The 21,752-nt window shown below is 45.2% G+C and overlaps 1 long non-coding RNA gene across 1 annotated transcript in view; it reads left to right on the forward strand.

Annotated features, from left to right (window-relative positions):
* The window catches only part of LOC135389916 (uncharacterized), a 36,816-nt gene extending 16,946 nt beyond the window's left edge, over nucleotides 1–19,870 (forward strand). The window contains exon 3 of the long non-coding RNA XR_010421618.1: nucleotides 19,749–19,870. This is a non-coding gene — a long non-coding RNA (uncharacterized LOC135389916). The remainder of the gene's footprint in view (nucleotides 1–19,748) is intronic.
* The last annotated feature ends 1,882 nt before the right edge of the window (nucleotides 19,871–21,752 follow it).

Raw genomic sequence — 21,752 nt, forward strand, 5'->3', positions numbered from 1 at the left:
GGGCTCCGCTAAGTAGCACTGCTTGAGTGCAATCAGGACGCGTTCCCAACGGGACGATAATTCTTGGCGGGGGGGATCGCAAAATAAATGATGATCCCTTTGTTGTGGGATAAGTGTCCTGTCTATACTACTAACACCCAAAGAGGGGGCCCTCCGAGTGTTGCCCTTCTTAGTCACGATTGGTCTAGTTAGCTTAGAGGATCATTAACAGGAACAGGCTGTCCAGCTGAGACATGGGTACTTTCTCTCTCTCTCTCTCTTTTGTACGCATTAGTTAAGAGTAATTTGATTTAATGGGGAAACTGAATAAGTCACGTTCTTCGTATACTCTGGGAAGCTCGCTGGGGAAAAGAAAATCGTAATATTCCTTACTTACTGGCATTGTTGAGAAGTCCCCTTTAACAGGGCTACTTAGGGCAAGCAGGGCTGTTAAGCAACGGAGTAAAAATGATTTAGTACGTGTATTTTGATACTGTTAGGCACGGAATGTCGATTAAGTTTGACATCAGAAGAGATGTGGCGTATTTGTGTATTTCTTGAGTGAAATATCAGATATATTTTCATGGAAGTACTTTTATCTCTAACTTAGTTACTTTTTTCGGTAACTTTTACTCTTTTTCAGAGTATTTTCTCCCATTAAGAAAGACATGAGCGACACGCGTCCGTAACAAAGACACCAACAGGTGGCTCAATATAGCTATAGGCTACCTGACCCGAATGCTTCGCAATCATTCTCTGTACGGAAGTCTGTATACCTATAACACTCGGTTGCCAAGCTGTGCCGCGATGGAGCGGTTATATAGATTGGGGGGTCCCGTCAGCACAAATCTTCGAACTCGAATGATGGGGAAGAATTTTTAAATGACTGTGCAAACAGAAGGTATGCAGATGAAGAGGAATGTTAAGAAGAAGAGCAAACAGGTGAGATAAGTTGCTGGATTTTTTTTAAAATTCCTCTTGGCCATCTTGAGGTTGGTTTCCTGTCCTTCTTTATCTTTTTCTAATGCCTCCTGGTCATCTTGAAGTCGGTCTTTCTGCTCTCTTTCGTAATCACGGGTCCTGGAATAGCCCGGTCAGTTGCTTGTTTGTTAATGTGTGCTATCTGGTAAGTGTCCAGAACATTTTCTTGAAATAAAGATATTTAAAAGTTCACATCTGGAGTGTGTGCAGAATTCGTAAGAGAAGAAAGGAAGAATGAAAAACATAATACGTTATCACAGCGCGTGACCCAAGGTAGTCTCAAGGTGACCAGTGTGTGTGATTTTTCAGTTTTAGTTTTGTGTGTTGTGTTTTTGATCTTCCTTTCCTTTTCTTCTTTTTATTTTCATTCTCTTCTTTTCCTTTCCCTTTCCGTTTCTTCTTCTTTTTCTTTTTTTGCAATGGCAAGCCGACCTCTGTCTGAATGACCTTTCCTTTCTTTTTTTTTTCTTAATAAACATATCCTTCCCAAGAAAATCTACTTTATTAATCATAATACAACTAATAACAGCTCGCTAAATCAACCTGAAAAAACTAACTGTAAAACTACGGATTACATTTTTGCATGTATCTGTAACTGTATACGTGTACTGTTGCCCACGGGGTATCCGTAGCTGTAATTAGGATACTTTTAAACCCATATATCTGTAAATGTAACACAGGTACTTTTTAAAAGTAAATGTGACAGCTCTGGGTGGCAGGTATGCGTACAGCCACAGGAATGACGGTATTGGCTCCGCCTCCAATGTGTTTTATTGCTTTTAATGAATAGAACAAGCTGCGTCAAGCCTGTAACTGACACTTATGTATAAAAACTTCATATATGCATTCGTGCCAAAATATGAAAGTAATTAAACCAAGAAATATTGGGGGCAAAGGATTCTTCGGCGCACAAAAGTAGAATGAAAAGCATGTTTCGTGCTCGTTTCATTGTCACAAAGTGACTGGAATAAAAATCAATCTCATTTCATGCCCTTCTCCCATAATCTTAATTTCTATACTCTAAAAATTACGTGCATTTGAGAGAGGGAAAAGAGGGGCGGGAATCCTCCTCTCTCATTAAAGTCCTCATAGAACCACTCCCGAATCAGTTATCGTGCTACGCCACTTCCGAAACGTCGCCATGCTCTCGACCAAAGGCTTCTGCTTCAATCAAGCTGAGCAAAACGGTTAATTGTGTCTTGGAAAACGAATGACAACGTACTGGTATGGTATTCCCTTGTGTCGCATGCACCGCATTCCGTCCAGTCGGTTACCGGTCATGAAGCGCTGACCGATATTACAGCACACTGGTAACCATACTTGCACACCGTCGCATTGTATATGACTGTGCTTTTCCATTGTATTGCAAGAATCGTCAGCGTCCCTCCGCCCAACCTTGCCACAATTTTTTTTAGCCTGTCGCGGTAACGCGCGACCGTTAACAACTGCGGTCATTTCGCACGTTCTTGACGTCCACTGGTCTGAATGAGAGCTCCCTGAACCTCCAATGCTAGCTTTCGCAAGGGTGCTGCCGTTGTGTCGGGGCAATGTGACCTATAGGAACCCTCTGTACTACACTGGCCGCCTGGTTGTTGTTGTTGGTTATGATGGTCTATGGGCTTTGAGGAGAGGTTAGCCAAGACAGATTGCCCAGATTAAATTCATGCGGGTGCGGGTCACACACGCGCGGGTACTGTGCGGGTGCGGGTCCAAGTTTGCTTACCCGCCACTCACCTCTACTCATTATATCACTCCCCGCATCACCACCAGCAATTGGGTAGAGTATCGCCCCTGGCGATGAAACTCTCTATCCATCATCTCGAAATAAAGTTGATGTTGTTGTGTCTTCGTGTGCTGCCACACGACATCTTTTAGTGACGCTCGGCAGAAAGCGCACTAACGATTTAGTGAGCTCCCCAAACTCGGTTCACTTCTCTTCGGCTGACCGAGTGTGTAGCCTCGACAGCATGCTTTGTGGTACATTTAAGAATATTGAGAAAAAGCGAGGGACCCTACCACCACAATATTTTTCAACAAGTACTTCCAACACCGAGTTTACTTTATGTTAGTATAGTGCGACAATGTGCCGAAAAAGCGTGTCATTACTCTTGTTAACAGCCTGAGACAACTTCCCGGTCTCCGGGATTTTTGTTGTGGCACGTGCGTTGTTTTATGTTGGAAGAAGATTTGTAGGAAGTGTTTCTAAATCAAAGAAAAACATTCTCAGGCTAGGTATTTTGGTGCGCACCTAAATATGTTGCCGCCGCTTATTCTTATATATTGTAATTGACATCATCGCTTCAGTGATACCCCCGTGACACGGGCTCTCTTCAACTGTCATCGAAACCAACGGCCACTGAACATGCGCGTGGCGCCATCTAGAATGTAATGCGTCAACCTGTCAGAGAGCATTGAATCCAATGCTGTTTGAGAAGTTGACACGTTATACGCTAGGTGGCGCTACGCAAATGTTCAATGGTAGTTTGTTTCGATGATCATTGAAGACTGCACGTGTGACAGGGGAATAACACTTACTTATGCCGTGTAGCAGGCACGTAGCGAAAGTGACATTCGCTTGGTTGAGTGCAGTGAAGAAAATAACTTGCCGTGTGTTATGTCGTGTGTGTGTGTGTGTGTGTGTGCGTGCGTGTGTTGTACACTACAACTCCTTTATTCCCATCCTCCTCACATACTAACCCGTTTGCCCTAATTTCTGCGATAAACTGCCTGATACCATCGTCACGCATGTTGCTGGTGTCGTGGTAAACGCACCTGCGAACATGTACGAAATTAGAAGACACAAGCCGTGTTTACATGAACTCGACAGGACCGGGTCGAGTTCAACTGTCGAGTCAACTCGCTCGTGTAAACGCTGTCGGGTCGAGTTGACTCCGCGTAGAGTCGAGTCGAGTGAAACCCGACAGCTGGAGGTGGGTTGACTCGCTCGACTAGACATGTAGGCGCATGTAAACACGGCCAGGTCGAGTTGGACCAGTTGGACAGTCGCTTCGCTTGCATGTCTCGATTCGACGCGGGGCGCAGCTGCGATCGCCTCCCGTGGGAGGAGTTTATGTAAGCAGCGTCGAGTCGAGCTGTACTAGACTCGTCAGTCAACTCGACCCGCTATGTCGAGTTCATGTAAACGCGGCGTTCTTTTTAATCTTGTTCCACCTTTCATTTATCTCGTTGTATCTCGTTTTATTCTTTGTTCTGCCTTGCTTCTTGGTATATCTTGTTAAGTTTGGTTTATCCAGCCCCGGTTTCACCAACGCTGGTTAACTTTGAACCGATCTCAAGCGTTGCCAAAACTTGAAGTTAACGCTCAATTCTTCTTGGCAAACTTTAGTTGGTAACGTGGCGAATGTTTCAGTAGCAATAACTCCCTTTTGTGAAGCACAGTTAAGCGTTGAATTCAAGTTAAGCGACCGTTGATCTCGGTTCAAGTGGTAATCGGCGTTGGTGAAACCGGGCCTCAGTGATATATTTCTATTAATTTTTTTTTTCATGTGTTACAACATCTAGCCTTACAAGTTGTTTCTATAAAGTGGTGGCCCCACTTCTAGCTCCGCTACCGGGCCCCCCTCGACAATGTGTACTTTGTGACAAAAATGACGAAAGAAAGAAAGAAAGACGCAGCAAGTTATCTCTACACTGAACGAACTCAAGCCTCCCAGGACCCGTGCATCATTCAACAAAGGCGACATAGTCTCCTCCATGGTGTCGATAAACCTGATCGTCGGCAACTCGTCGACACGCGTTCGATTATAGAAAAGGTTCAAGGCCATCACGTGACCATAGCGGCGTGCTGACGCACGGGAGAGCACGAGGTGCAATCGACGTGGAGTGGAGGTCCGCTCGTTTCCAAAGCCCATTTCCGCACCAGCAGAGTGCATCTGTTATTATCGCTCTCGGCACATAAAGGCGATCACGACCAGGCATTAACTATGACTGGCCATTCCCGTGAACCCCTTTTACGGGTTATCTGTACTGGTAGTATATACACCGTATATATACACCGTAGAAGCAACCGCCGTAAACTACCGTCGTGATGGGGCGAAAGCATATCGTATAGCGTTCCGGTGATTGTTATGTGCCTTTATAATGCGCGCGCGAACTACTGTGCATGTACCGGAGATAAATAATCCCACGGAAGATCAGCGGAGGCCGAAGCGGTCGTTCTGTCGGACAAATTGTTATCGGTTTCGAGCCGACGACAGGATGCGGTGATGTCTGCAGGGAAGGAGAGAGAAATGACCGCCGTACAACACGGTGCATAAAAGACGGGCTATAGGTGAAGGTGATGACAGAGGAAGAGAGAGAAGGAAAAAAAATAGAAGAGAATAAGAGAATAGGAAGCGACTGTGCAGTGGGTTTCACAGCGAGCTGCAACAGTTCGATGATTCATTCATTTAGGGGAGGGTACAGTTATTAGAACAAAGAAAAAAAAGGGAGCAGGAAGGGTTAGCCAAACGGCATGTTGACTTGCAAGAAAAAAAAAAAACAAGAAGAAAGAAAGGACCGAAAGAAAATTAAATACGAGTGCAATAAAAAGAAAATTAAAAAATTGGGAAATAAGGGCTAAAGTAAAAAAAGGTAAAAGCAAGATGAGATAGATTAATTAGAGCCAAAGATGACTAAAAAAAAAAGAAAGAGAAAAGAAAGGTGAGGGTAATGCGTATGAGGGTAGGAGATGAGGGCGCGACACTAAAGAATGAGGTCTTAAGTTATTCAGGGGCTCATTATGGAAGTAGCAGAGTTCGTCGGCGGATGACGAATTCAATTTCTCCACTTTCTTTACATTCACACTCAAACTCCATGATTCGATACCTTACGTCGCGAGACAGCTGTGCGTATGATTCTTTTATATTTGTATATATAATTTGTATATATTTGTATTGGTGTGTATATAATTTTTTATCATTATCTAATTTTTATTATTGCATTACTTTTTTACGGGGGCATCCAGGACTCGGGGTATGTCACGGCGGAGCATGAAGACGTGGGTGCGTGTGTATAGGTACCGCGGGAAAGGATGAGGAGGGGAGGCGCGGCCGTGGAGAGGCCACCAGTCAGGGTGTCGAACCGAAACGTTTTTCGTTCGGGTTTTCGTTCCGGTTACATCATAAACGATCCGGTACCGGTTCTGCTCCGGAGCAAAAAAATAACGGTTCATACCGGTTTTTAACCGGTTCCGCTTCTGCTGGGAATATTCATCCCCACACAAAAAAAAATCAATGTTACAAAATGTAAACCCGTTCATTCCGCATACATGGTATTTAATATTAATAAACAGCTGTGAAATTGGTATCTCCTGGTTCCTGTAGGTTACTGTCTGTTCAAATGGGCTTTCTCCTTTCTTGAAGCACATGCTACAAACGGACTTGTATGTCGTGATGTCATACGTAAAGTACTTTCTTGCTGAATTGGAGCGATCGCGTCCCATTCAAATGTCTGTTGCTACTGTCTAGCCAGCAAGCACCACCGCACGAGTACGACGCAAATCGAGGAACACATTCACTCACAAACGCGCTCGACGGCTCCGTTTTATTTGCTTCGTGTCCTGTCCACAAACGAGTTGCCACTTCGCACGGGCTTGCCCTCGCGTATACGTAAATGTATTCAACTTAGCTGCTCTCAAACAAGGGACGCGTTGCGCGACATTACCGATAAACAAGCCGTTATGCAGCCCCCTTGGGTCGCTGTTTAGTAGAGGAGAGTTTGCGTGGATCAAATTAAAACGAACACTACGGCACATTGCTAGAGAGTCACATGTACCTCTAAGTCTGTGTGCGTGCGCGAACGATAAACCATTCCAAAGGGAGCCTAAGGGTCATAGTATACCGACATACATTCCACAGTAACCATAACCCTCGTATAGTATCCATGACATGACTTCAGAGCACACGACGTCTGTTTCATTCACCTATCCGTAGTCCAAACCGGCAAAGTTTTTTCTTGGACCGAAAACCGTTAAATATATTTTTTGGTTTCCCTCCTGAGCGAAAAAAAACGTATACGGTTTCGATTCCGTTCCGGTTCGCACTAAAATAGCGTTTTTTTCGGTTTTCGGTTCCGGTTTTCGGTTCGCTCCGACACCCTGCCACCAGTTGCATAGAGTGGCGGTGCCGATTCGTCTCTCGTGTGGTTGTCAGGGTGCAGCCTCCACAAGTGCCTCCTGATTGATTCGGAGCAGCAGAGATTGCTTGAGGAGAGTTTTTTTTTTTTTTTTTTTGAGAGAGGGGGGGGGGGGCGGGGGCGGGAGGGGAATCATTAACGTGCGCCGAGATCTCAACACACGTCACACCGAACTAAACGTCCCCTACGCAAGATGGCGTGTCTAAGCAACTTGTATTGTGCCACCAGATTGTTGGCGCCCTCGGCTGTGTTGTTTGTTCCACCCGGCAACGATGGACTCAGCATGTGGACATAATACCAAATGACCCACCGAGGACGATCCAGAATACTTGGTGTGTTGCTAAGCCTATAGGCTAGGGGATGAACAGGACCTTGGTTAGTGTATAACGAAGGTGTTAACTTAAAAACGAGCTATAGGCGTCTGCTGGTGCCACCACGACATGGAAACTAGACATGACGTCAAAAGCAGGTAATCTTTCCCATTGGTGGAGACGCTTGGAATGAGCGAATATTCAAGTGACGTCAGGAGGCCGGTCCCCGTTACTTTTGCGTGCCCGAATGCGCCAGCGTGATACCTAGTCCGTTTAGTACCCGATGGGTGTTAAACCAATCACATGCAACGTTGCATCACGTGCGCTATTTAGTATGAGTTTGTACGTATGTCTGATGTGAGCGGAACAATAAATTATGCGAAACACATTTGATGTTACAACATGTGCTGCTTATCACTACGTTGCGAGGTACGCATGTGTGAACAACGTACACTTTAACACTTAAAAAAAAAAAGCGCAACACACGGCAAGCACTAAGAACGTGAAATCTCTTAATCACTCGATCTGATACGAATCGAATGCTGTCCCATTCGCCGTGAGACCATAGACGACCCTCTGTTCACAAACATGTGACGTCACGAAAAGGCCGGTTCGAGGCTATAGCTTGCTGTGGTGGGCAAGAAGCGGGGGAAAAGCGTCGGCTGATAGGCCGATAAAGCTGATACCCATGATGCTTCGCGGGGCGGCGAAACATAATCGATGACGTAGGGGTGCAGGTCGTCTATAGTTTCGAGGGAAGCGGAGCAGCAGACCCCTGATTGGTGTCACCCAGCTCCAATATTTGGTATTTCCAACAGGTATTTCCTCCTCCTCCTCTTCATCAGGGAAGCGTCGCATGCAGTTACATAATCCTATTTAGATGCTGTCGCCTTCATGCGATCTCATTTCTCCCCCAAGTATTGATTTCTCACCTGCGTCCTTGACAGATGATACGACACGTGTCTTGAAATAAGTTTTTCCCGTCTGTACGTATTCCATTTATGTCAGGTCTTACCGACATCATATTCCGGACATCTTCTTTCTTCCCATCTTTGTGTAGCAAAAGGAACCCAGTGCTTTTTCGATGTAATTGAATACTGAACGGACGCGTTGTAGATATTGGGATATTACATTAGAAAACGCGTTCCTATAACCCTACTTGGATATGATAATAGAATGGCTTCTTCCTGCGACAGAGGTGAACGACAACAGATACATGTATAGGTTGGAAAGTGATGTCCTGAGGCTCGAACAGAGAAGAAAGGACAATACACAAAGCCCTTCTTTCATTGACTTCCTTCTTTCATACATGTATATAGCCACCATGTCGTGGGGTGATCAAACACAAATGCAAGTTGAAAATTTTGGTGTGCGAAAAATATGAGTGAATGTGAGAAAAAAAAATATTTCGGAACGCGAAGTCAGACAGTGGTGAGCCTTGCATGGTGATGAAGTTCCATATACGATTCATGCATACTAGGTACTAGGTGGCACCATCTCCCGTTGCATAGTGGTTAGAATGCTTGCTTGCCACGCCGAGACTGGGAGGTGACACGGGGTTCGAATCCTGTCACCAGCTGTGCTGTCTGAGGTTTTCCCTGGTTTTTCCGAAGACTTTCCAGACGAATGTCGTCACAGTTCCCCCTGAAGTCTGCGCAGGACGCATACTAACCCCCCTCTGTCCCCCACTCCTCCCTGCTGTCCTCTCTCCATGTGTCCACATCTGTACGGCACTCATAGCCACAGTTGCTTCGCGGTGCTGACACGGAATAAAAAAAAAAGATGAAGTGATCCGAGTTTTCAATCCGCGCTCCGGCTGTGCTGTCTGTGTTTCTTCCCAGGGTTTTCCTCAGACGCGTTAAGACATATGTCGGCACAGTTGGCTATGAAGTCGGTCCAGGACGCACTATACCGCTCCCCCCCTCCCCCACCTCGAGCAACGTGCCGCCACGCCGGGAGGCAGATCGCTCGGAAATAGCACACCACGACTATATGCATCGAGTTGTTGTTATCCTATTCGTGTACAACGCGTTACACATATGCCTGATAGACTATATAGCGTTGAAGTCTGAAGTCCAGAAGTGCGACAAGTTGAAGACATCGCGGATGTTGTACAGGTTTGAATACAACAGTGGAATGGTAGTGGAATTGGGAGAAGACATATAAATCTAGGAGTCATATTTTATACCGTTTGTATGACACTCTTACTGCATAAATCGACGGTATAGAAGGGCTCTTTCGTGACAAACACCCATCTTGACAAGAACACGAGCCTTTTGCGATATTTTGGGACAACAACAACGGCAACGCGACAACAACAGCTACATGTATGACGATGGGATGAGCTTTTGTGAGATTGTAGCGTTATGCATTGCTTTTGAATATAACCTGCCGACCTTGGTCTTGCAGACCTTTCCTTCTAATAAATGTATATTCCCCCCCGCCCCCCAATATGGTACAGTCACAAAACAATATCGTTAAGATTTCGCAAATACATCAAAAGATGTTTTTGGCATGATTACATAGGTTATGTAGTTTTACGTTGTTTTTACCACCATCCTAAGCTCTTCTTCTTCTTTTTCTTCTTCTCGTTTTTTTTTTTTTTTTTTCATGCCATTTCCTTAGACCACGTCCTTACACAAAAAGCTCATACTTACAAAAAAACAGCTGTTCGTGTCAACATGCTTCACACCTACACTGCTCGACGTAGAATTGGCCCAACCTCTCCATACTTTTCTGCTTTTATTTTTAACCAAACCAAAAACCTCACGCCTCCAACCTTATTCATCACGAGTCCCCACCTCACAAAGCGAATGCCACGAGCATCCTTCAGTCCCGAACGTCTCGTTGAGTGCCACTGCCACTCCAAGCCCTCGAAACTTTAAAGCGTCCATTGTCTTTTCAAGTGCTGAAACGTTATAGAGCTATATAGCTTCGTCACTAGTGACGCAGTTTCGTTTAGGCCGCTCACGCAAAGTATCCGCTTTCAACATAAACAACAACGTCACTTCTATTGCGCCATGGTACATTGTATGGGAGACTTTCAAGAGTCGCCTTCAATGCATTTTAATGAGCATGCACATAATCGGGCAAACACGCATGCCCATACGCACTCCGATGGTTGCAAGACGGTGCAACCTGTGTCAGATACGGATATTGTCGCTTTGTCACTATGGAGATTTTCGAGCGATGGAAGAAGAAGAAGTTTGACAATGGTGGACGGGGCTTCATCGTCCTTTGGGAAGAAAAAGTTTTGTCCGCTTACAATAGAGTGCTTGAGCAAACACGTGTCCGTGGTTTTGTGCGAGGCAAACAAAAACGGTGAAGTGGTTTCGTATTCATGCTCGCGATGTTCTAGTGTCTTAAGTTCGTGCATGCGCACAATGCTGAACGAGTAAAATACAAGTTTTATTTAAATTTTCTTTAGGTTAGTTTACTGCGTACGGGATACGTTGTCGAAGGCCTCAGTAGAAGACTATATAGAGTCGAGGTCTCCCGATTAGATAATTATTACGAGACAGAATTCACATACATCCCGTACATGCCATACTCCCGTGGCTGAGTGGTTAGCGTGCTGGCCATGTCACGTCGAAACTGGGAGGTACCCGGGTTTGAATCCCAGTGCCTGCTGTGCTATGTCTGGGGTTTTACCTCAGACGCTTTCAGACATATGTCGGCACAGTTCCCTTGGAAGTCGGCCCAGGACGCACATTACCCCAGGGCGTCAGTCGTGACGTTGCCTACCTCTGTGAGGCCGACAACGGCGAGCCCTTTCACCATCACCACCACCATCACCATCACCACCACCACCACCACCATGCACATTCATAGAAACAAGTGATAATACGATCAATCAAATGTAGAAACGGTATATGCGTAACACATAGAAAAACAGGAACAAAGAGAAAGCAAAAATCAAGTATATCGGGTGAAATATATGGTGTACGCATTTAAGCATTCGATGGGTATAAAAGCTGATGCGTACCATATCCGAACTACACGATAAAGCATTTAACCCTATAAAGAGAGACAGTTAGGAAACCATAACTTCATACTTCGAAGATAGAAACTATAGATACAAAAACGGGAAAACCCGCTTCAAAAGACACTTCACTTTTTTCTTTTTTTGTTAAATAAATGTGTCCGATAAAACCAAAATATGTTAGAAACAGAAGCAGGAAGGAAAAAGGGTATCGGTGTCCGACTTCCAGCCGCCGTTGTTCTCTATTAAAAACTTTCTGCTATACAGTATTTTGTATTGTTCCCTTTCTTTTCCTGCGATGGATAACGATTCCGCCACGTGTCGTGTGGTTATTTGCACGGTACGCATTGTTTTGTTTCAGTTCGTTTGTCTGCAGTGAAAGACTCCCGGAAGTTGCAGCTGTGGATGTGTGTCGCAAAGGTGCGCCGTTGGAAACGCATCCTAAACAAGGAAAGGTTCCCATTAATGCACGACTTGTGACGAGCTTGAGGCAGACTTCATTGTGGAATGCAATGGAATTGAAGAGAAAAAAAAATCATAGAACACGAGATAACGACTACTCCACAACAGTTATAACCGAGTGCGCCAAGCTTACGAGACGTAATGAAGCCAAAACAGCAGTAACTTTATTTTGATGAGGATGATTGAGGTGTTTCGAAGCTACATGTGGTGCTATACTCTATTGCACGAGGTACTTTGGTGAAAGTATAATGAGCCTCACAGTTAGGTCCGAAGTCCTACATTGTACGGGAAAAGTTAGTAGGAACAATAGTAGTGGTGGTAGTAGTAAGTCACTATGCTATTTTTCTACATGAGTCTTCCTGTTTGGTGAAAACACACAATCTACGTTACTTCACGAGCTCTAGCGTCACTGTTCCTATGCGTTCAGGAGCGACAAGTCTATCTCACCACGGCTAACTTCTCCAAGTTAACTACTGAAAGAAACAAGCACTAGCTCGCCCGAATTATGAAATAATAACGAGCTTAATAGTACATCGGACATATACTATACGATACGACAGATGAAGCTGTTGGTGGTAGCCAAGGTCGTGCCGAAGACTTGGAGGCGGTGTGTTCGAATCCTACCACAGGCTGTACTGTGCTGAGGTTTTCCCTGGGTTTTCCGAAGACTCTCCAGACGAATGTCGGCACAGTTTCCCCTGGAAGTCGGCACAGGACGCATACTAACCCTCCTGTCCCCCACTCCTTCCTGCTGTCCTCTCTCCATCTGTCCACATCTGTACGCCGCTCATAGCCACAGTTGCTTCGCGGTGCTGACACGGAATAAAAAAAAAAAAGATGAAGCTGTCAAATCACAGACCAGCACTGTGATGTCAGCCATTTCGAAGGAATAAGGCGATTGTGTTATCATGTTTCCGGAACCGCTGTCCTGAACATTTTCCGGCCTGCTGAATCTCGGTGATGCCGAAAACAACGATATCAAATAAGCAAAGGGAGTAATACTCCAGCAATGGGGTAGAGTACCGCCCCTGGCGATGAAACTCCCCAACTCCCCATTCATGGGGGGGGGGGGGATATGTTTATTCATGATCTCACACTAAAGTTGTCGTTGTTTGGCAGTAATACTGACGTAAATGCATTGAGAAGCTCTCTGATGAACTGCCGGGCGAGGAATGCTCATTCCTCCTGCACAAGGAGCCATTGCTATACTCATGCATAAACTAAAAAGAATAGGTAACATAAACGCTCTGCTTTTGTCTAGTGCTCCGCATATTTACCAGGCGTCAACTCCAATCGTTTCATACAACAATATAACATCACGTGCAGTTTAATCTCTCGCCCGACAATGCCTTATTGACAACAACAACAACGACGACGAAATGATCCACTAAACTCTTTCACCTTCTGCCTCGTCCTTCACCCCTGATCAATATTTTAGTGACCCCATCTCCTCTCCTTCTGCGACGCGCAATAGCGAGAACTCCATTCTTCCGTTCACAAACACCACCCAGCGTCCCCTCCCCCCCCCCTCCCTCACACGTACACACGCAAACCATTTTGCAAGTCTAATATCGTCAAGGCTTTCTTCCCATACCACTTGAAGCAACCCGTCGGCCACATCAACATCTTGACTGCTCTCCTTTAGCGTCAAGGTATACGAGGCTGTCAGATACGGTAACTCCCGAAGGACATTGAAAAATATGGCGCGTAACTCAATTTTGTGCGGCGAAATCGTCTTTGCATAACCAGCATATTGTGCTGTCTTGCGTCTGACGTACGGTGCTATAGGGACAGGTACTTGGTCGTCCGCCCCGTCTCTGCAGCTGCTGCTATACAGTTCGTCCGCGGAGACCGATATGGAGCAGCGAGTGCTGCACGGACACGCCTCGAGCTTTGTTTGATCCAATTAAATTGTGCAAAGGGGGGATGATGGCGATGCAAAGGGAAAAGAACAATGTGCGAGATGAGCCTCGATCGAAGGTCGGCGTCAGTCAATAAAGTTGCGCAAGCGGTCGGAGGTGTCGGTAATGGCGTAGATGAAAGGGTTTCTTGTTGAGACTGACACTAATTCGAGTCCCGGGTGAGTGTTTCCGGATTACCGGTTGTGCTGTTTTCGCCGTGTTTCAGTATGGGGTATTGTTGGCGTTGCATTAATAAGTGGATGAGAGATAAGAGGATGAGAAGGTGATGGAGTAGCGAGGTGTTTGCGAAGAAACGATTGCCTATACAGAAAAGAAACGAAACTGCATTGTCTGCAGTCTTCAAGCAAATGTAATGGCGTTGTTCAGCCACTTATGGGTAAGAAAGAGTAATACGAAACGTTAGAGTCTTTTAAAGCTCGTGCGATTCATAATTCGGCGACGTCGATTCGCCATGAACTGCGCGGTGCAGCAGGTGCGCAATAGGTGCTGCCCTTGTGCAAGGTGCAGAGAGTCTCAGTAGAGTAGAAAATTGCTGGCCTTAACTCGAAAATCTTCGGTTTTCTGTTGAGAATATAACGAAGGAGGTCTAACGTTATTAAATTGGCCGATCTCAGCGCTTAAGCGTTAGCATGTACGCACGATGATTTTGCGAGCATACATAAATTAGGAAAAAATCCTGGGACACCAAAAATTAATGTAAAAATATTTCAACGGAAATTTACTGAGTACAATATAATTAAGGTATCTAAGTGGGCGATTTAGTCTGATATATATTATCTTGAAACCCAATCAGATGTCTAAGATATGATGACATTTCAGCGAGCCATAAATAAAATTCGTGTGCGGCCAGGAATGATCTTTATAGCATACCGAAAGAGACCGCACAATGTCTACCAACGCGAAAGTTAGGCCGTCAGCTAAAATGAAGACTGGGAAGAAATATCAACGACATCATTATTTCCACGTTCTTCGGGCTATTTCCAAACCTTATGAAAGCCTTGTCACCCTGTCGGACCAGTCACCTTGTCAGGGCAGTGTTGGACAGTTTCCAACAGTAACATTATTTTCGATTTTCACCGAGAACAACCGGTTGATTTGGTGGATGCGGTACCGGATGATTTATAATTGGGGGGTTTACGTCGCGAGACAACTGAGATCATGAGCGACGCCACAGCGGTCGGTCTGTGGATTGCTTTTGCCCACCTGAGGGTTCTTTAACGTGCGATGAAAGCTCATCACACGGCACCCCGTATTTAACGTCCCTCGCGGAAGACGGCGTGTCTAAGCAACTTGCACCCTGCCACCAAGTTGCTGGCGTCCTCGGCTGGGTTCGAACCCGCGATCTCGGGATCAGAAGGCGAACACGCTACCGACTGAGCCGGATGAAGAGATGTTACTGTGTTTTAGGCGTCGACTCGAACGCCGAATTTAGGGGGCGAAATTGAGTTAAACTAACTCAATTACCAAGTTGAAAGTAGTGCTCTTGTATTCGCCACTATTTATTTTCGCCGCGTTTGTCCTTAAAAGACAATACATCGTTGCTGCCGTCAATCGATGCTGCTATAGTACCAGTGCTACAGAAGCGGCAAAAGGTGACGTTAGGAAAATTATAGGGAACATCTGCAGCGCGGCTAAATCACAAGAATTGTGTGAGAAGCAAACGACGGGAAGAGTGCGCATGCGCCATCTCCTGTTTTACAGCGACTGTCTGTTAGTGCCTCGTTTCCCCGAGATCGCGGCGTCGGCGTCGTCCGCAGAAAGAAAAGCGAATATAGCACCGGTGACGACGTCGAAGAGGACAATGTTAGCGTGGCACTTAAGTAAATAAATAAAAGAAGAAAACCTAGTGAACAGGGGGGACCCCGAAATGCCACCGTTAAGAATCCACAGTTTAAAATCCCGTATGTGGTTCAAAATCCCGAACGACACGACACAACCCGAACCCTTCGGGAAGCTTCACTCTTGGGTGCTCTCTGATGCCTCATACATGACTGTTTGCACAACGATTAGTGAAGGAGCTGTCTTTTTCTCTATTTCTTAATTTTCTGTGTCGCTGTTTCTGCACCTTACTGTTTGTTTGTTTGCGTTTGCTTTAGGGCAAGCCTGCATCATGGCTAACATTTCCCTTTTTTTTTTTCTATCAGCATTAAACATATCCCCCCCCCCCCACCTGCCCAAACGGCACTAGCGTTGTTGCGCGCGTGCCTTGCTATGGGAGGCCCTCAAGCGCGTGGTGAACTGTAAAAAAAAAAAAAAAAAAAATCCTATCCTATCATACCCTACCCTACCCTAACTATTTTTGCTGCTCTGATGTGGCCGCCATTCTAAGCCTAACGGTCGCCAACAACCTGGTTTTTACTCAGGACAATGACTTCTGCCTACGCCAAAACCGCAATACCGCGAGGTTTGTCCGTAATATATTGTATTATTCGACACTATCATTCTGCATTTATTCGTATTAAAGCTTCAATTTAGAAATCTGCGATTTTTAACGTTTGTGATTCTAAAGGGTTGATTCCTAACGATGGGATACCGTGGCATCCCCAGTGGTCCTGCTTCAAACGCCACGGAGATACGGGGTCCTGCTGACGCACAAGCTCTGCGGCGGACAAGAGAACGCCAACGAAGGCGCAGGGCCCGCGTGGAGCCATATACCTGGGTAGTAATGTCATTACTGTAATGAAATCACAGTAATGAATTACTTTTTCTGGTAATTTGTAATGTAATGCATTACTTTTGACATTATATAATTTGTAATTTAATTTAATAACATTTGGGCAGTAATTTTAATGACATTACTCATTACCTTTTACGAAGGAATCGAGTGTCCGTTCTGTGTTGGCACTTTGGCAGAAAGAGAGTTGCCGACTGGCGAGTTAAAAGAATTCCAACGCCCACTATGAACGGTGACGCACGCAATCGGCACAGAATAAAATATGTCTGGTTTTTACAACGTAGTGTTGTCTGAGAATAATATTCTCTCCACATCCTCAACAATGTTATGATTAAACTCGCAATACTGACGTTGTTATGTCATTACTTTTTCGTAGTAATTGTAATGTAATTTCATTATATTTCAATTGCAGTAATGTGTAATGTAATTTAATTAAATCCTAACTGGAGCAATGAGTAACGTAATTTAATTTCCATTTTAGAAGTAATTTACCCAGATATGCGGTGAACAAGCTCGTCGTGAAGGCGAGGCCGCAAACAAGACACTGCGACGTCAGGATCCCAACTTGCGTGCCGCACGAAGCTTATGCAAAACAACGGAGACGCGAGGACCCTCCAGTGCGCGCCGCCGAAGCAGAGGCAAGGCGGACTCAGCCCCAAGACCCTGCATTACTTGCCGCCGACGTGGAGGCAAAGAAGCGTCAGAGGCAAGCGAAAGCCGAATGAGTCACGAAGGATTTCACTTAGGCAATTCAGGGAGAACCCATTTCGGTACAGTTGCTCGGTGTGTGCAATGACTGGGGATCTCACGAATGATCTCACTGCGCAGCCGTTGACTTGCCATGCACTGCTTCGATTAGAATTGGACGGCTGCAATAACGGCCTCAATGTCGACGGTGCTGTCGCTGAAATTCGCGTTACACAACCGCAAGCGTCGATTGATATTTTTTTTTTTTTTTTCTGTTGGAGACAAGATGGAGCACGAGTGAAAGCGTTGTTTCGTAAAGGACAAGTATCCAAGTCCTAGTGAAATAAGTTGATAACTTTACTTAACAATGTCAGACGAGGTAGAGGCAAAAGGCAAGGCCATGAAGTATAAGAGCATGAGCAGCAGGAAGGCCCGCACACGCTTGAAGTATGTGGTAGGCTATGGCATGGAAACTCTACATGCGAATCTAATGCGTAGTAATAGTAACTATGCATGCATGCATGTCCTGCTGTTCCCTCTCTAACTATCGACGTCTGTAGGATCCCGAAGTGAAAGACTGCATTTCCTTTTCCTCGAAAATGGTGCACTCAAGAAAAAAGAAAAAAAAAGTTCTCCAAAGAACTGCACACTTAGCAGGGGAGAAACGGAAGGCCTGTAAATGATGGTCGAGTTTTGTGGATGCGAGACGTTGTTCCGTGTTATCCTCGAAAGCTGTCGCTTCCTTCCGGCTTGTTTCGCACACGTTATGACGCCGTGCGCAGTGATATTCAATTCGCAGGCGCTGCGTGCTTCAGAGACCATCATCGCCTTCTCGCTATTGTTCTCACTCCGCCACTCTGTCCATGCGAAGTGCATTGCGTCACATATCTTATCGATTGATCTTTTTAAACGTAGCACGATTCATGTATTGTCTCAGCGGAAGCCAATACCATTAGGGCGCGAGACTCTTCCAACTAAATGGACGGAAAATTTCGAATCGTGTTATGCAGGAAAGCTGGAACACTTGGAACGCGTAAACAGGTGGATAAAAAAAAATGTAGGCGCTGAGCGGAAGCTGCCGTTGTTGTCGTTGACCTGCCGTACGGTGCTTACTCAGTATAGAGCAAGCAGCATAACTAGATTAATGTTACTTTTCTTAGTTGTTTTTATACATCGACCGGGGAAAAGGGGTGAGGACCCGGGTGAGGACGAGACTGAGGATGGGCTGCTGGCGCGGTTCCGCTGTTTGGTTGAATTTCTCGGTTAAGTTTACCGTCTTATACGTCTCCGAGGTTTGCTTTTTTAAATTTTTGTTCTCAAAATAGTAGGATATGGAAAAAAATCTAAAGAAATTTTTATTTTTATCATCATTTGGACATTTAGTAACGCTGTGAGCCCTGTCGGGCCGCAACAGGATGATACAAGATACACACACCACACGTATCCACATCACATCATCTTGTCATATCACATCGCATCACATCACATCACGTCTTCTAGCGCTTTCATCAATAAATTAGCTGACATGGGCTTTCCCTTTCCTCTAGTATTCTTGCAAACAATGAAACGTACACTGGCGTAAATGTAAAAACGTAAACTGACGAACTGGTCGCAATGATATTCACTGTTGGTTTGATTTGGAGGAAAAAAATAAAATAGAGATTTTGGCTTCACTAATGTGAGGCCCGCAACTCGACATCACTTGCACCAGTTGTGGAAAACTCCTGGGATGATGATGTCAATGAAGGTGAGCAGGGTTATGGCGATGATGCTGCTGCTACTGATGATTAGTGGTGGTGGTGATTCCGACAGAAAGCAAGTACACACACACTGAGATGTCACACATTCATACAGATGTTACAGATGTCATATATGCACTGTATTTTTTGTGTTACATGGCATTCTACGTACAATACCGAACTGATAATTATGAAGATTGCAAGACATTTTAAATCTCGGCGTTCTTTCCACATTTTTCTGCTGTGTCTGATTCCATTTAACGCCTTGTTTCATTTACTGATATTTGTGTACGCAGAGAGTGTAAATCTTAGAGATCCCAACTTTGTATGACTGCAATTTTACCAACGTGGACCTTTTTGGTCGGGATTTCACACATTACTCGCGTAATCCGGCGTTCAGAATTGACCATATATGGAGTTTTCATCTACGCCACATTGTGACGTGGCAGTGACGTGGCATGCTCGTAAGCTCCTCCCATTGGTGGCCACATTTCGCGCTAGCGGCATTCAACGCTGACAAACTTCGCTATTTTTCAATGCGACCATGTGAGAACGACAATGACGAAGTGTCATCGGGATAAAAGAACGGTACGAATGCGACCGGATTTCAAAACACCATCCAAGGTTTCGCTTTCGAGCAAATGCTAGATAACCTCGGCAGCTGCGCCAAAAAAAAAGTGATCACAAACATGGCGGCCAAACGCGTTCATTTGACGTCATGTGGAAACACGTACCCTATAAATGAAGATGAAAATGGCGCAAAATGCCTGCGCACTACACCCGTGTTCAGTCATGTAAATCACGTAAGCTTCTGTAAACTTTGTTTTCCGGAAGAGTGTTGTGGATATGACGACAATGCCATGTCATCCTTTCCAGACCAACAAGTTTCTGCGGGCCAGGTGGCGGGACCGAGCAGCAACTTCAGCGCCCCAAAATATGCACACGGTATATAGTTTAGCACACGACGGCGGCAGTTTCAAATACATGGTCTCCAGTTGTTCGCACTTGGCGAGATGCATCTCTTTTTCTATGTCTTTCCTGCAGGTTTTGTAGCTCTCCCTGGCGCCATGCCACGTGAAACACCCATGCCGAACCTGCTGACGAAACTACCTATATACTGTTGGGTATGAAGGTGTTTGGCCCGAAACGGCGCTCTACAAACTTGGCTGCGACAACCCTATAGGATAGTGCACTGAGGATAGTGTGCATAAAGCTAGTATAGCATGCATGCACCGCTTCACGGATCTTTTATCAGTATTCGTAGACTCATCTCCATCATCTTGGGTGTTCACACAAACTGCATCCACAAAGAAAATACCTGAAAAAAAAGGAAGAAAGAAGAAGAAGAAGAAAGCCCGAACCGACAGTATACACGGATGTCACCCCCCCCCCCCCCCCCTTCTACGAAATTCCATCACATGCTTAGATGAAAATCCTCCGCAAATCCCTGGTTTCGTGTCATGCCGAATGGCCTAAAAGAATATGCAAACCGAGAATTTATTTTTAAAATTTGTCATTGGTTGTCCATCTTTAGACATCTGACACAAATGCAATATGTTGCAAACCTGAGTTTTCGACGTGAAACCATATATTTGTATGTGTCTCCACGTCTATTTCTTGTTCACGTCGCATTTTTGTCCTAGAAAAGGGTGAAAACGCATACCCAAAAACTAATTTACGCATACGTGCCTAAAAGCATGACCTACGCATAGTCCTATTCGTATGGACACAAAAAGCGGTGCTACAGTTCACATTCCACTTCAGACCAGGCACTGCCCGAGAGGGAGGCATCTCCCACCACTTAGCTTCGATTGCGAACGCGGAGCGGCGCTAACGGCGCGATGCACGGTGCCTAGTGCTGTTTTCATTCACGTGCGTACATATCCTTGAGCGAAACGTAAAATTACATTTCTTTTGCCAGGAACATTCTCATTTGCTTAGGATGAACATGAGGATCATTAAAATGATATATATCTCCTGGCTCCAATGGGCATGTGAAACAAATGAGGCTTCTTCGTAATAACCTTAGTTTAACGTGCACCACAACGAAACGCGCTTCGCTTTAACGCCATCTTTCAGCGAGAAAAAGAAATGAACTTTGAATGCATCTCTCAGCAACCACCAAATTATCCGTACGTGCTACTTGTAAACGATTAATCTATTTACTTTTTTCAGCTTCCTTCCAAATTAAGGAGGTGACTCTCTCGTATTTTCCAAATGGGAAATATTACGCGAACTGACAAGGTATACGCTTCCACACGTATTTGATCCCACTTGATTTGCTTCCACGCGTCGTTAAGCGCATTAAACTTTACTGGATTAAGGCTTTACTAGTTTGATTTACGAGGTAAACGCGCCTTTTACAACCCCGCGTTTTTTCTTCTGCTTCCTGGTGGCTTGATTAATGACGGAACAAGCTAGATTTACGCGTTTGACCCCTAACTCCATGATTAATGCAGCAATATGTTAAATATTCCGAAGTTCAACTCGGTCTGGTGTGTTATTAAATCCTCTTTTGAGTTTTGTGCGACTGGCCGTTAGTTATAAAGTTGACGTCTAAGAACGATATGCGTGATGATGCTGATGACGATTGGGTTCGTCTTGTGGCACTCGTGTGCTTTATCGTGTACGCGCATCTTGATATCGTGAGCTGATGAGCGCTGATTATACTAGCAGCAAGAGCGCCCGTAAGTGACATTTTACCGCATCAGTTGATGCAGTACAACGTCCGCGATTATCCGGTTTGATAAGCGACGGGCAAATAGAGATAGAAGACTCATTATCTGCCCTTCCCCTATACTGCTTCCGTTTTCTTTTTCTTCTTCTTCTTTTTTTTTGATTTCGTGTTAGCGCCGCGAAGCAACTGTGGCTATGAGCGGC

This window comes from Ornithodoros turicata, chromosome 3 (assembly GCF_037126465.1).
Source record: "Ornithodoros turicata isolate Travis chromosome 3, ASM3712646v1, whole genome shotgun sequence".
Taxonomy (NCBI): domain Eukaryota; kingdom Metazoa; phylum Arthropoda; class Arachnida; order Ixodida; family Argasidae; genus Ornithodoros; species Ornithodoros turicata.